This window comes from Bactrocera tryoni, chromosome 3, assembly GCF_016617805.1.
Source record: "Bactrocera tryoni isolate S06 chromosome 3, CSIRO_BtryS06_freeze2, whole genome shotgun sequence".
NCBI lineage: Eukaryota > Metazoa > Arthropoda > Insecta > Diptera > Tephritidae > Bactrocera > Bactrocera tryoni.
The window spans coordinates 21,733,214-21,750,215 of NC_052501.1; the positions used below are offsets into that span (position 1 = coordinate 21,733,214).

The 17,002-nt window shown below is 36.5% G+C and overlaps 1 long non-coding RNA gene across 1 annotated transcript in view; it reads right to left on the reverse strand.

Moving 5' to 3' along the window:
• The window catches only part of LOC120771694, a 117,008-nt gene extending 103,991 nt beyond the window's left edge, over positions 1 to 13,017 (reverse strand). Inside the window, exon 1 of the long non-coding RNA XR_005704996.1 lies at positions 12,944 to 13,017. This is a non-coding gene — a long non-coding RNA (uncharacterized LOC120771694). The remainder of the gene's footprint in view (positions 1 to 12,943) is intronic.
• Positions 13,018 to 17,002: the final 3,985 nt, after the last annotated feature.

Genomic DNA, 17,002 nt, shown 5'->3' on the forward strand with positions numbered 1-17,002 from the left:
GCTGAAATTTTTCTTAACAACGTGTCAAAAAGTTTCCAACAAACTGCAAAAAGATTTGTTTAACACATTGTTGTTCTTGGTGTTGTTGCCATGTCTGTGGTTTTGGCTATCGGAATCCATGTTGCACTGGCAAAGCATATTGGCACAACCCAACCTCACAGTGACACACAATGCCGCCATTATTTTGTAGTTTATGAAGTTCGCCTGTGTGCTGGCGAGAATCAACGAGAATCGCAACGAAAGTAAGAAATAATGCTATATATTACCAAAATCATTGGCACCCGAAGGCGCACCCCCGCTGAGGATGTTGTCAAATGTTTTGTGTCAGTTGTTTCGCTATTATTGCGAGCTTTTGCTTTAATGTCCTTGGTGGGTGCGATTGAAGGGGAAAATGGGATGTTCTGAACAGCTTATCTTGCCTAGTTTAAGAAGTTCTCGAAAGCTACAGATTATGAAATCTTTTATAATAGCTACGGAGCCATTTCCTCGGGTTTATTATCACACTATGTAATAGATTTTTCTATTCCACAGTCTGTTGGGGAACCCTGCATCGTTTTGCAAGACACATTTTTTGTAATCAAAATAATTGAGTAGCTCAATGTAACGGTTTTAGTAGGCAGACCAAACCTTGATCCATTCTTTTGACAAATAATACTAAGTAGGTCTAGTAAATAGTCTTTGTATTAAATTAAAGTTAACAGTCGCTGACTGTACACTTAAAACTAGCCAAGAGGACTGCGGTATCTCATTATCAACATCATCTTCCATAATATAATTGCACCTGTGGCTGCTCACAGCGGAATCACCGATCTGTAAAATCGACGAGCTTGCTAGGCATGTCACCTTTACCCAAAGAGACGTGTAGTGAACTCAGCAAGCACTGCTCAACAGCTAGAGCTTGTGCGACTGTCAGATTTTCTGGAGCAGAGTGAACCGTGAGAATTCCACCAAACTAATGTATTTTAGCAAAGTCATCCTCAATGCAATGCTGGTCTGACTGTCCATTGCTTCCTTCAGATAATTTATACAATACAAGTCTGAAATAAGAGTTTGGACATAAAGGAGCAGGAAATATTAGATAATTCCCTGTCATTGCCACAAAAAAACAGAGAATAACCTGCCTGACCGACATTCCTGGCTTGTCTACCCATTTCACCGGCTCTTCGCGATTCGACCACGACCGTTTTTGCTTCCTGCTGTATTTTCATTACCAGTAATCATCCGCTTCGGCAATGGATCGATTTGCTAGCGATTCGCAGATAGAAATTTTATTCAAGAGGTTTTTTTGCGTTAGCATGTGTGCTACTCATACATCGAGCTTTATTTTGTATTCAGTTTTTAGTGCAATATTTTGCTCCTGAGCAATCGAAACAGTGCTTAAATGTGGATTGTATACAACAAATTCCATTTTTTTAGTGAAAGTTTCGAGAATGGCCTTCCAGGGAATTGTGTGTGGTTGACTGTTACTTTATAAGGATCATAAACACTATTAACTTTTTCAGCTGACTGTGTTACGGTTTCGACTTTTCCGAGGCTGGAATACCTTTTAATTATAAGTTACTAAATATTCTATATACATATAACATCGGATTTCGATCGGTCAGTAAGTATGGCACCTATATGCTAAAATGGTCCATATTATCGGTTACGACAAATAATCAGCTTCTTGTAGAGAAAAGGAAGTGTGAAAATCTTCAGATCGATATTTTGATTATGAATGATTTTTATTTTTATTTATTGGGTGTATAATAGTTTAATAAATTGTTGAAATTACTCGTAAAAAAGGTTCTGTACGATGTCCACGATTGCGGTCGCAATTTTGAGCCAAAATAAAGATTTCAAAAATATTATTAATCTATAGGAGAGTCGCTATCGATCTATAGAAGCTTTTTCTGTTGTTTTGAAATTTGAACAAAAAGTATCCATTTTGGCCCTTTTTGCAACAGTTTTTCGTAAAAAAAGTAGGAAAACTCTTCCTTTGAAAGCGGAAACCGTTTTGAAAAACACCATTCTGGGAAAAACGAGTTTAAAGATTGGAGTCGCTATATTCTCCACTCTGTTCCCTTTCTACAAGAAACGCTGTAGCGCCCAATTATAATTTGAATTTCGATTTCAAAATTTGAGAGAATGTTTACTACGATGTATTCTATCCGATTAAAAAATTGGTTTTTCCAAAATTTCAAACTGAGATGATCCATTAATAGATCAAATTTTTATTTTCTCTTCAAGAAGCGTTCCTTTGTCGGAACTGCCGATATCAGACCACTATAGCACATAGCTGCCATACAAACTAAACGATTGGAATCAAGTTCTTGGAAAACACAAATATTTGACAATGTATCTTCACCAAATTTGGCACAAGTAATTTTCTAAGATAATAATGTAATATACGAAGAAATTGTTCAGATCGGCTCACTATAACATATAGCTCTCATACAAAATGAAAGATCGGAATCAAGGGGTTGTATGGAAAACTTTTGCATTTGACGTGGTATATTTTCGAAATTTGACATGGATTACTGCTTAAGGTAATAATTTAATCTCCAAAAAAATTGTTCAGATCGGATTACTATAGCATATAGCTTCCATAGAAACTGAACACATATTTACTAAAAGAAATGCACCTGTGAAGGGTATATTAGCTACGGTGCAGCCTAAGCTAACGTTTTTGCTTGTTTCTAACTAGGATCGGAATTGAAGCCTAGAAAAAAAAATCGATACAAAACTCCACACTATATTAAATTTCAAATAAGCAGCATTTTGACCAATGGAGTCAATGATCATCAAATTAACGGTATTTAAAGTGAAGAGTTTTTTGAGCACAAATTGACGTGAAAATTTAGATACGGAAGCTTAGAAAATAAATATTCATTGCCAAAATTCAGATTTCAGAAATTTTAGTTCTGAACATCACAAAACGTTTACAAGCTACAATACATATATACACAATAACATAAGAGGGTTCACGAAAAGACCAACAAAACTATTATTACACAAACTATTTTTTATTTTTTTTTTATAATTACTGGCGACTGCATGTTGCAAGCGTGCGTTGCGCCCCAGTTTTTCTTTCCACTTGAGCCTCTGCCATCTGATTGTGTGATGTCAAGTGGCTGTGGGCATAAAAAGTGGCAAAAAAAAATTATAGCAAAATACTTTTGGTGGATGTCCTGCGCTAGTTGAGTGAGTCATTCATGGGAGGTATTGACTTTTCTTTCGCATTTCAGATAAGTGAAAGTGAAAGTTCAAATAACAAAAGCATTGTTGGCGAAAACACTTTATAGGCAGTTAGTTGTGGCGCTGAGTTTTTTCTATTAGCTACCCTGCTTCCTACACATCGCTTCGCTATTTACAGATTATTGCTCAAAGTTTTTTCTGCCATCTTGTGCTGTCCTACACTGGCATGAAGTGCTGGGCGTTACTACAAGTTGATGTGCAACTTATTTTTTGGGGGGTCACTCGAGCGTATGTTTTACAAGTCTATTAAGTTCGCATCTTATCTCTTGCTGACAGCTGCTGATTTTTATTCTATGCCACACGCCACATGGCACATACCACTTTTTGCTTATTTGTGTGCTTTTAGTGTGTTATTTTTTTTATTTTTTATGAGGCTATCGCAGATTTCGTCGGCTTTCAGTCATTTCGCCGTTGTAGTAGGCGTTTCCGCTTTCGCTGTGGCGTCAAAAAGTCGCGCGCAAACTAAAACAAACTCACACTCCGTGCGCTCTCATCTATCAAGATGCTTAGCAGTCTAACGCACGTTCGAGTGGTTTGCTCTTCTCCTCACTTTGCGAAGCTGTGTGGCTGTATGACCACCAGGCAGCTGATGGCAGAAAGTCTCACTTCCGTTGTGTGCTTCGCAAATGAGTCACACGTCAATCAAGTGTCGCTGCACTTTCTTTGTTTACTCTTATTTTTCAATAAATGAAATGTCTAAGTGATCGAAAACCTGTCTTTTGACTGCCAGATATTGGCGACACATATGTTATTTTTGGCTAGTGATACACATCTATCAGTTAGTGTAAAGGTAAAAATGGATTCATTCATTCGATCACGGTTTGATTGACAACAGCAGAGACACATGCATGGAAATTGAACTTGTGGAATGCTAAGAGTACTTCTAAAATGGAGATTGATACAGATCTACTGCCAATTATATGTATATACAAATGAGATATTCTTTCAATTTGATACCTCACTCAAAGCACCGATGATTCTTAAATTTTTCCAGATTCTTGCATGCTTTCTTTGGAATGCTAAAAGAGCAATCTTTTGGCATTGTGTAGTGAATAAGTCCGTGTTCGAAAGCCTTTAGAGAGAGCATTTTTTTCCAAGTGAAAGTCCATCTCCTATTGAAAAGATGATCAGGATAAAATCTCGAAAATTCCGCATGGGGGAAGTGGTCTTATGGGAGCATGTTATAAAAACAATACTAAGAGAAAAGTAACTAAACCTTTAAGGAGAGATGGCTGATAATTTGACTAAGGAAGTGGCACCAACAAAGTTGCAAGAGTGGGGAAATGGGTTCAAAAAACGCTACTGGTTTTGCCTTGCCTTACGATGGCAGCCATGACTCCTCTTCAATTGCAGGAAGAAAATGACACCTCCATCATCGGAAGTGTTGTCAGCCTACTTTAATTTGACGAGATTAGGTCTAAAGGGTGATCCACAGATGTACTTTTTTTTGTCGAGATCTTAAATATTCTTTTGCCGAGATCCTAAATTGAAAGCGTACAAAATAAGCTTGTGCAAGAACAGAAACCGCTTGACCTTCCCAAGCGACTTCTCTTCCCTCTATTGGCTTTCAAAAAGTTCCAAGAAGATGCGACGTTTTCGAGCCAAATTTTGATCATTTCTGGTTAAATGGGTATGTAAAAAAGTAAAATTACCGCATTTGGGAAAAGCATAAATTGAAGAGGTTCAAGAGCTGCTATTTTAACCAGAGAAAGCAATGGATTGGTGTGGTTTGTGGACCGAAGATCATCGGACCATATTTCTTCAAAAATAATACGGGTGAGAGCGTAACCGTCAATGGCGACCATTATCGCGCCACGATTACAGACTATTTGATGCCTGAGGTTGAACCTCGTGATCTCAGCGACATTTGGTTTCAACAAGACGTCGCCACTTTCCACACATCGCATCCATCAATGGATTTATTGAGGAAAGACTTCGGCGAGCGGATAATTTCACATTTTGGGCCAGGCAAGTGGTCACCAAGGTCGTGTGATATCACACCGTTAGGCTTTTTTCTGAGGGGCTGTGTAAAGTTTAAAGTCTATGCGGAAAATACCGCTGCGATCCAGGCCTTGGACATCCCGCGTGTTATTCGCCAGTTACCAGTCGAAATGCTTGACTCCATAGATGGATGATCCGCGACTAACATTTGAAAGAGATAATCTTCTTTCGAATGATAATAAATATTTCCCATTAATTTTGAAGCTTATGTGTTTTTTCTTTAAAAAGTAGGGAACCTCGAAATCACCCTTCAGAAGAATACAATATTGATAAGAAAGCGCAGTTGCTGAAGCTGGTCTTTTAGAAAACAGCATTGATGACAAATTAAAAGGTTTTTGTTGTTATTGAGAAAATATATTTATAAATTTTAAGTAAGAAAGGGGAATCGTCGTGGATTGAAATTACAGTTAAACCTATAGTCTTCCCAGGATATTGTTTTTAAATATGAACTTTCACAACATAATAAACTACGAAAGCCTTTTTTGGGTCCGCCAATATCGAACTACTTTAGCATGTAGCTGCCATACAAACGGAACGGTCGGGATGAAGTACCAGTATGGAAAACTTTTTTATTTGATAAGATATCTTCATGAAAACTGGCATATATTATTGTCAAAGGCAACTCTACAATCTCCGCAAAAACTTTCGAAATCGGACCAATATAACGTATAGCTGCCATACGAACTGAGCAATCAAAATAAAGTCCCAACACTAACTTACTAATAAGGGTGAAGGGTATTACAACTTCAGTGCAACCCAAGTTAACGCTTATTTAATCTTTAATTTTAATTTTAGTGTTGGCTGTCCAAGGTCGTATTTGTTTCGATTCTTTGTACGTATGATATACGTACATTCGGTAGCTGAACGCAATAACGCTTGAAATTCCAACATTATTCTCTTGCATTTTTCCGTTAAAACACTTTTTCATTCACAGTTTTTCACGCAACATTGAAAGCTGCACAGCCACACTCCTCCCAGGCGCCTGAAGGCAATAGTTTGAATGTCGCGTTCAACTCTCCGCACATTTAACCAAATTGGAGCGCGAGAGTGTGACATTTTTCGCGCCTTTGGTTAAGCATTGTTGCTATTAAGGTCTTGTAAATTTTGTTGCAAGCAACAAACAAAAGCGCTGCAACATTCGTACACTTTGTGTCATGTTGCACGATGATTGTCTGCTTGCCAGCCTGCCTGTTCGCTAACTCGCTTGCTGTTGCAGCTGTTGGTCTGCTGCTTTGCAACTGCGAATAATCTATTATATGTACGTATATACTTTGTGATTTGTGTGAGTGTGTGGCAGTGTTGTTGTTCCGTTTGTTTTATGTGCAACTTGTTTTTGGCACCTGTTTGTTATAGTGTGCACGTAGTTTAAGTGGCATGACGCAGTGTGCGCGCTTACAAGTTGCAACTTTGTAATAAATTGCCGAGCAATCGTGCGAGTGCGTATGTTGCCGCTATTGTTGTCGTTGTTTGCAATGCAGTTACGAAGGCAGTTGCCTGCTGTGCGAATTCACGCTGATATCTCTATGTAGTCACCAGCTGTTTTGCTTGTGCTTTGATTTCTTGTTGTTGTTCATGGGTACTGTTGCTGTTGTTATTGTTATTGTGCATACAAGTATACTTCGTTTATGCTGCTCAGTGGCGGTTAATGTGTCTCTTCGCGCGTATATTTTCATTATGTTGCTGCTTGCTAGTTCTTTTTGTTGTTGTTACCAGTTGTTGTAGTACTGGTGGTGCTGATGATGATGGTACACAAATTGCAAGTCTCTGATGTATTGGAACTTTGCAGACAGTCCGTTCAAGCAGACATTGTAGTATTCTGCTATGGGCCAGAAGAGTTCACAATTTGTTGGTTAAATTAAAAGTGAGACTAAGCTGTTAATGTACATAGTTTCTGGTTAGAAATTTAATTCTTTAGCAAATATTTTTACTTAATTTTCATTATTGAAGCCACTGTATATCATTAGTTTAATTTATAGTATGCTCTCAGAGAACTGTGATTATTGACCAGAGAAGCGAAGGCCGTAGAACATAATATTCCATTTTCTGCCTACGACCTCTGAAAAGGCATATCAAGTGTTCAAAGATCAGAACTGTTAGGAAGAAGCAAACTGCTGTCAATGTAAAGTGATGCCAGTAAACGTTAAAACATGCTAACATTTTTAGAAAATAAAAAGCAGTAGAATTTCGTTGATAAAACAATATTTTTTGTCTGCCTCGTAAGTATCGCCTGGAATGGAACTTAATCCAAACAGAAATAAACAATGAAAATTAAAGGAGATGATACTACTTTGGGCGAAAAATACTAAGACTTTGTTCCTAATTTTAAAAAATTTATTCTTCAAAATCTATGTCGTTTTTGCCAATCGTCGAAACAGTTGTTAAACTTAATTTCCGGAATAGCCTTCCATGCGTGTAGAGATTCAGGTTTAATGTCTTCAAATTACTCAAAACGGTTTCCCCAGAGCGGTAAATGGTAAACGGTCAAATCGTATTTTCTGTTGACAGTTTAGTCAATCTGAAGGAATATGAACCACACCTCGATCGAAGAAGAAAAGTAATAATATAACCTTGATTTTTTTCGATTGATTTTTGTGATGTGGTTCTTTCGGTTTCGGTTCACCTTTGCCACTATGTTCTGCCATCATCGCCAGTAATTATATGTTTCATAGCATCCTGGTAGTCTAACAAAATTATTTCAAATACTTTAACGCGACGCTGTTTTTCAAAAAAATTTAGTGATTTTGGAACAGCTCGCGTTTTCCATTTTCTTAGTTTCAAATGATCTTTCAAAAAGATTTTCACTGATCCTTCCTATATTCCAACGATGCCAGTAAGGTATCTGACTGTTAATAGTCGATTCAAGCACTAATTCTTTTATTATATTGACGTGTTGATCATCAGTTGATGACCGAAGATCTTTTTCAATACTCTGAAACTTCTTTGTTGAATAATTTTACTCATCGTTACAAATCGCTGAATGCACTTTATTTACTTCGGATAGACAAGCTAACACTAACGATTATTTTGATGTGACATTTCGAGCAGATTTCACTAACAATTATTCTAATCTAGAAAAAATAAATTGGGTAGTTGGAAAGTCTTTTCCAAACAAACTTCAACTTATTTTTTTTTATATTTGACTTTTTCGATCACCCAATATTTCGGCGAATGGGTTTTCGGACGAAATATAATTTAAGGAGTCTTATTATTTCTTGCCCACAGTAGTATTGTCATCCACTGTTAGGCACATAGTAGCACACTTATACTATCTATTTAATACTAATACTAATTATACTCGGGAATTTCTACTCAAATTAAGTAGATGGGAATCAAAATGGCGATACTCGGAAAATAAATGGTGCGATGTTTTTTTTTTTAACTCTGATGAAGCAACTTCGGTTCTGAGTTAAAAAATAGTTTTTATCTATGCGGTGATTAGGTAAATATAGGGCCTGAATTTTAATACATAATCGAGCAGTTCAATTCGTGTTATTCGGTTATAAGGCGGATGAAGTGAAACTTGCCAGCCGTTGTTTTCCAAATTGCGATCTCTGGACGTTTGTCGGCAATCCCTCGCTTCAATTTTATGAGTTATTGTCAAAAGCTTTTCCTATTAGTGGTTTCGGCTGGTTTTAAAAGTTTATCTGAACTCACTAAATATAGAGCATTACCTTGACGTCGTGGCTTTTTGGCTTTACCGCCAACGCCAACTCGCAACGTCGACTCATCAGTTGTTGACATCGTCCAAGCCTCTGCACCATATAGCAGGACGGGAATTATGAGTGACTTATAGAGTTTGGTTTTTGTTTGTCGAGAGAGGACTTTGCTTCTTAATTGCCTACTCAGTCCGAAGCAGCATCTTTTTTTTTGAATGACTACTTGAATAATTATCAAGTAAAGCTATATGTATAGTATAGTAAACCTATCAAGTGAAGCTTTCTCATCTTCAAACTTTTTTGGGCACCCATTACGGTAATACTGAAATACAATAATTTTCGGCTTAGGTTTTCTATATATTAAAGTAATGATTTTCTTTTAATTTAACCTAATTTCTAAGCTGATATTGACCTATAGTCCACGCAGAATATTATGTCAACATTAGTTCTGACACAAACTTACGGAACTCAAGCAGAAGAAGCTCCGACATACATTCCAGAAGAGAGCCTTGGATTTGATTGCCAGAAAAGTACTTTTTATACGTAAAAGAACTAAACCTGCCGATTTTGATAATAGAAGTAGGAAGAAAGTATTTCATAGGGTGCTGAGAATACCTCGCACGCACTCTATCCGCTCAGCTATCAAAGTTGCCACTTTGGTAAATCAGTAATGGTAAATCAGCTTTTCGCCCACGTTTGCCTAACTCTCCGGCCTCCGGCTTTATGCAGACAAACATTGAATGTTCCACTCAACATCCATTTCACATGATAAATTATTAACGCTGACACTTGTCTGACGTTTGTCTGCAGCGATTTAAAAACTACTTAATATGTAAATGTTGTTGCCACTGACATTGCGACGACTACCAACCAACAGCAGACAACATTCATAAACAGCAAACAGCAATAGCACACGTCAAGTGCGCAACATTATTTACATGTTGTGCACATCTTGTTGTTGTACTTTGCTGCTGTTGTTGCCGCTTTCGTTTATTTCGTTTCCTCTTTCTGTTATTTTAATCACTTCACTTGTCTACTGACGTTGATTTTCTTGTTGACATTGAAAAAATATGTAAAAATGTGCTGCCACCAGTTCTGTCACTACAAACGCACATACACCCACACACACTCACGCAAACATAATCAGTGTTCCCTCCACATCCTTTTACTCATTCACTGTCATTTCCTTAACTGTCAATTTTGTGTGTTGTTTGTTTGTCGGAGCTGTTGGTGTTGCTGTTGTTTTTAATGTTGCATAAAATGTTTTTAAACACACATATGATCACACATAAATATATATTTAAAAACCTACATGCGTCTATGGAGGCACACCTTGAGGCTTACAACTACCCATCACTCAGTCGATACTCATAAGTATGTACATACTTATTTACTCATTTGCTTTTTGCTTGTTGAAACCAACACGTACCGAAAAGTGACTGATGACATGTCACCAACAACAATAACAGCAACAATAACATATACATAAATACATAGATTACGCGATTAACCAGCATTAAGATGGAAAGTAACAGCATTATAGAGAGACTCTGCTTAACCACTTAGAAGTAGGAAAGCGTGAGGGAGCTAAGGAAGGTGTGGAATTTTAGTATAAAATGAGGAAATGGTTGTTGAGACGTGTTCATGGGTTTAGTTTTAATGATTTATTTAGAAGGTATAGTAAATCAAAAAGTAAATAACGGGTGATCCAAGTAGAGGCGCCGGTCGCAGCAACTCAGGCTGACGTATGGATCGCCTGGACCCATTTTATGTCGATATCTTAAATTGCAAGCGTACAAATATAGCTTATGCAAGAACCGAAGCCGCTTCCACGAAAATTCACCATTTTCGAGCAAAATTTTGTTCAGAGAAGAGGCTCAGTTCTGGTTCAATGGGTATGTAAACAAACAAAATTGCCGAATTTAGGACGAAGAGCAACTTAAAGAGATTCGAGAGCTGCCACTGCGTTCAGAAAAAAATAACTGTTTGGTGTGGCTTGTGGGCCGGTGGTATCATCATCGGTCTTTATTGCATAAATCAATGAATTTATTGAGAGAAAACTTCGTTTAGCAGATAATTTCGCTTTTGAGCCGGTCGACTGGCCACCAAAATCGTGTGATACAACACTGTTATACTTTTTCCTGTCCGAATATGTAAGGTCTAAAGTCTATGCGGACAATACCGCTTCGGTTCTGCCCTCGGAGCAAAACATCACGCGTGTCATTCGCCAGTTACCAGTCCAAATGCTCAAACGAGTCAACGAAAATTGACCTCAACGGATGGACCATCTGAGACGTAGCCATGACCAACATTTAAAAGAGATAGTCTTCAAAATATAAATGCCAGAAAATGTTTTTCCGAATGATAATAAACATTCTTCAACAAATTTGAAATTTCTGTGTTTTTTCTATAAAAAATATAGGACCTCGAAATGGATCACCCTTAATGTAGAAAGAAATGAACTGCATATTTATTATATCACCGGCTACGTTACGATGGACGTAACTGTCAGGTATCGTAATCGTCGCAATCAGATAAGTTATAATAACCTTCACTGATTCATTTGTAGGTCAGCTATATGCTATAGAGCGCTGTGTTGAACAAATTTTACATGCAAGAACTTGATTTTGACCGGTTAGTTTGTATGATAACAATATGCTTTAGCGGTCAGATGTCGACGATCCCGAAAAATATACAGCTTCTTGGGAAGAGAAGACCACTAGCAAAAGTTCAGATAGATATCAAAAACCGAATCTGACTTATGGTCAGATGGACATGGCTAAATTGGTTCACTGTGTCCGCTGAACATTTATATACAACACTTTAAGCGTCTTCGACGTTTCATTTTGATTGTTAAAAATTTCGGGGAAATGTGAATATACCATGTTCGGAGCAAAATGCGAGGCAGGCCAGCTTTAACCCTTTCGGATTTATTTAAATGGAAACTTAGCATTGTATTCATTTTAAATTTGTGAGTTCTGCCAGACGGCCTATGGTATTTCGGGAATCACACAACAGTTCAAACAAATATTTGCGCAGAAAAGTATACATATGTACTTATGGTAAGCCATTCAGTTCACCTCTGAAAGTAAAAGTGCTAGTTATTTGTGAATATCCGGTTGTTTCAACACATTTTCGTTTATGGTACCCATGTGACGCTTTAAGTTTATATGATGGTATTAATATGCTCCACTTTGCCTATGGGACACATTCTATGTCTAATCCCATCAGGTCCTCCTGAATGAATTAGGGTTTTAATTTTGTGATTTTTATGTTTATCTTATATATTAGTATATCGGAAAGATAAAGAAAACTTAGCAAAGCCGAAAGTGCTCTGTTGGTTAATTTCCGTTTCAAAGGAATTAAAAGATGTGTAAAAAAGCAATGGCCAATGAGAAACTACATTTCGACGAATTAAACCTACTCCAATACGTCTTACGAGTTCCTCAAACAATTTTGGTAAGCCTCCATAGTTCTATACATTTCAACAAAGAACTCAGCGTTACTTTTGCTTATAAACGTGATGGATACAAATAGCTGAGCAGTTGAAGTTATCAACTCTTAACCTTAGACGTCAAATCGAATAGTAAAATTACGATGCCCGTCCAGGGTAAAAATTCGTTAAACTTTAACAATATGATTCTAAACTACTCCTCATGGACTTCGTAACAGAACTCCATTTGGTGTCTTCAAAATTGGCTCAAAAGCCTGCCAGACTAATCTAACCTGAGATTGTAATGAAATTTCGTACTTCTAACTGTACTATATTCCAATTTGTCATTTTATGGAGGTGATAGCTCTTTCAAAATTTGCTCCACATAAAGATTTCTTCAATTTCTACACCTTATCTCGTAAAAATTGCACAAATTTTGAGATCAACTGGTACTTAAAATTAATACCTTAATATTTTAAATGATAAAAAGCAAAGGTCTGCTGAGGCTGATAAAAAGTATTATCTGATAATTATATTATTTTTACTGTTGCTATTTTCTATTATTTTGAAATATATTATTTTCCCGAAATTAACTCTTTATAATAATATTACTCACCTTTGTTTAGAATCCAGCTCCATTTTAAAATTTTTTTAATTTATTTAATACAACACACTAAATTAAGATTAAACTTTAAATTCACTTTTGTAAAGATTTATTTTTTCACTGCAATAGCACTTTGCGGCAAGAAGTGGAAATGGACTTACTTATTTTTATGCACAAACAACTGCAATTACTTCTACCAAACCAACGTAGAATTTGCACAACACTTCACATACACTTATTGCATTTATTGCATTTCAATATTACACTATATTTACTCCTTTTACAACTGAATTTTCAATAAACCATCAGAAGACTTGCATTTGACATAATTTTATACACATTTCCATCATCACAGTTCTTTCTCACATAATTTTATACACTTTTGTCATCACACTTCACTCTCATTTATTGCATTGAGATTATTTCACAGCTTTCTCTTTTTTACCACTCAATTATATTTCTTGAACTAATTTATTATAAAACTTGTATAATTAGTTGTATTATTCACATTTTATTAACACATTTTCACTTGTAATTGGTTTGCACGTGCTCTTGTTTACTCAATGAAAATAACTGTCGGCAGCGCAGTTATGCAGTGTATGTTTTTGCATGGTCTGCTGCGGTCGCTTGTTGAGTTGTTGGGCATAGCGGACTGTGCTGACTCAGAGAACGTTTAATGTTCTCTGGCTGAGTTGAGTGTTAATTAGGGTGCGCATAAAAATGCATTTAGTATAAGGGTGTGTTTGTAATTCTTTAATTATATTAATATTATATATGTAGTTTAAATTAAATATTTGATTTTCTTATTATTTTTATCGATGATGCTGTAGCATTTTAATAGCGCTGTAAAAAAAAAGAAACAAAATGATGTTAGTGTCTAAAATCATATCTGATGCTAAAGAATTTTTGGTATTTTCATTATAGTCGATGTCTTTGGCGGTACATATTTAATTTTTTTTTAAAATTTTATAAGACTACTTGCCATATGATTCGGAGAAAAACGGACAAAAAATAATGGCTATGTGAAGAACCATTTTAAAATACAAACATATATGTGAACTAATTTTATTAAGGTGGAATTGAAGGAAATTGCACAACTAATGAGTTGAACTTTAAATTTAATATCCTTAAATTGGGAATAAATTGGAATTTCGCTATTTTTCCTTTGGAATATTAGTAAAGATCTGGGCCTCCTGCGAGCTCGTGGTGTTGTGGTTAACCATAAGCGGAACGTTTTCTCTCAAAGTACTCATTTACCTAATTGTATGTTTTCTAACCCATAATTACCCGATGGGTGACTATGTGGGGAACCTAAAAATCGTGTCGAAGAAGTTTCAAAAAAAATACTACTTAAATATAATCTCATCTTTCTTATGTAGTCTCGTGCTTTTGCAAGAATAAAGTTGAGAAACTTTATTTATAGCTATTCGGTGCAGCTAGTTAGAACTTAACCGCTTTTTCAATGATCGATATCCTTCTTTAGACATTTTGGCGTCAGGGATTACTTTTCCAGTATTTTATTTGTATAGAATACCGGAAATTTTTTAGACAAACATTAGTTAAAACAAATTTCAAAGAAAAAGTAAATTGATCAAAATTTTTTGTCAAAGTTAAACTATCAACAAAAAGGACAGGCGCTCGGAAAAAAACAGAGCTGACAACATAATATTGGACGAAGGAAAAACAAAAAAGTGAAAACTGTATTTTAGGCTGACTTTTTTTACAAAAAGTATATTTTAGTAAAATTTTCTCGACGTTTGTTTTAAGAATTGTGATTGAAAAAAATAAAACCCTCGCTAAAGACCTTGTAAAAAATATCTCTAAGACCTGCTTTTACAGAGATCAGTTGAGTAATTCGCGAGAAATTTTGACAACGGACTTTGAAAACAAAGTTTCCAAAACTATTTCTCGGAACAACTGGAACATTTATGACAATATTTCAGAGATCTTACAACATTATTAAAGACAATAAAAAAATCGATGTTTTGAAGTCAAATAACTCACGTAATAGCTTAATGTAGACATTATGGATGAAAGTGTAATAAACTCAAGTAAGGAAGGGCTAAGTTCGAGTGCAACCGAACATTTTAAACTACTGCAACTTGCAGGAATCAAAGCCAATGGCTTTCTTATCTCCGAATTAATTTCTTTTATATAGGGGAGTGAGTGGGGTTATCATCCTTTACACACTGTCCGTAGGATTCTTTTTTTTTAATATTTTATCTGGGGAAATGTGGTTGTTGTAGCTTTAGTAACTTAGGAGATATGTACATTAATCTTAATATATGGCGGGACCACGCTCACTTTCCAAATGGTTTGTCCACAAGTCCCCTTGCTTCTGCGATCCCCTGTGCCAAATTACAGTTCTATATCTTAAGTTTTCGATTAATAAGGATTTGTGAGCGTAGCAGTGGTCCGATTACGCCCATCTACGAACTCAATTTTTTTTTACACTAAGGAACTTACATACCAAGTTTCATCAAGTTATCTCAATTTTTACTCAAATTACAGCTTGCACTGACGGCCGGACGGGCAGACAGACAGTCAACCAGATTTCAACTTTACTCGTCATCTTGATCTAACTCTATACCTACATATCTCGATAAGTTTTAGGTGATACGTACAACCGTTAGGTGAACAAAACTATAGTATGTTACTCTGTAGCAAGAGTTCGTTAAAAGTTATCGTTCACGACTCGTACAGGACACTCGAAGTGTAACCAACTTCAGACCGTTCGCGCAGCGCTGGAATCAGCTGTTTATAAATTTGCTGAATGACAGTTCGGAGTATTGTTCACAAGTGTACAAAAGCGTTTTGTGATCAGCGATGGAATTGAAACGTAATAGTGTGATTGCTTTATATTTAGCTGGAAAATCACAGCCAGCAATTATTCGTGAGCTCAAACATCTTAATGTGAATAAAGTTTTTGTTTATCGCACCATCACTCGTTACAATGATACTGTTAACATCGCAAAACGCCAAGGAGGTGGTCATCAAAAGACTGCAACGTCACCTGAGATGGTTCGGGAAGGAAAGGTCAAGCCTTACAAGTTCCAAAAGGCCCATGATCTCCCACCGAAGCAGCAACACGTAAGACTTGAGAGAGCGAAGCAGTTGCGCTCTCCAATTGTTTTCATTGAGCCTGGCGTCAAAGTAAATGCGACAAATTATCGGGAAGGTTTTTGGAGGCTGCTTTGAAGCCGTGGGCAAACAAAGATTTCGGTCGCAAACCATGGACGTTTTAACAAGACTCAGCACCGTCTCACAAAGCGCGAGTGAACCAAGAATGGCTGAAAAACAACGTTCCGAACTTCATTACGACCACACAATGGCTCTCGAATTCACCAGATGCGAATCCAATGGATTATTCTCTCTGGATCATTTTGGAGAACACCAGTCTCGAGATGCTGAAGAAAGCCATTGTCCGTGAGTGGGCCAAACTACCGGCAAGTCACATTCGGGCAGCTTGCAATTCGTTTTTTGACGGTCTCAAAGCCATAGTTAAGGCAAAAGGTAGTCATTTCGAGCAAAAGTGAATTGGTCCTGAATTTATGATAATTTTCACACATTTTTTACATTAAAATAAATAAAAATAATTTTTCAAACCGAATTTATGGCTTTTTTAGTTGGTTCCACTTCGAGTCCCGGATAAATACAATTAGATTGCATTCCAATACCGTTATTTTGTGGTAACTTCACAGCTTTGACTGCACACAAACTAAGTACTTAATTAATGGAGTCTCATTTAGCACAACTTTCCTGCGAACATGAAAAGTTCATAGAAATATCGATTCTTAATTATAATCCGAGTCGTAATAAGACTAATCGAATGCTTTGCAACAACTTTTAATGCATTTTCTTTGACGAAGCGAACATGCGCGTCACACATACATACGTACGTAGTGGCCTTTCGGCGGAAAACTTTGCAGACTCCAAAGTGAAGAATAAAGAACACCAAAAGAGAAGGAGCGAAAATGCAAATAAATAAAACTCATTAAACTGCTTCCTTCAGTTGTGCGCTTATAATTCGATTTCGAATTTTTTCCGGCAACGAAATGACAGCGAACGAGA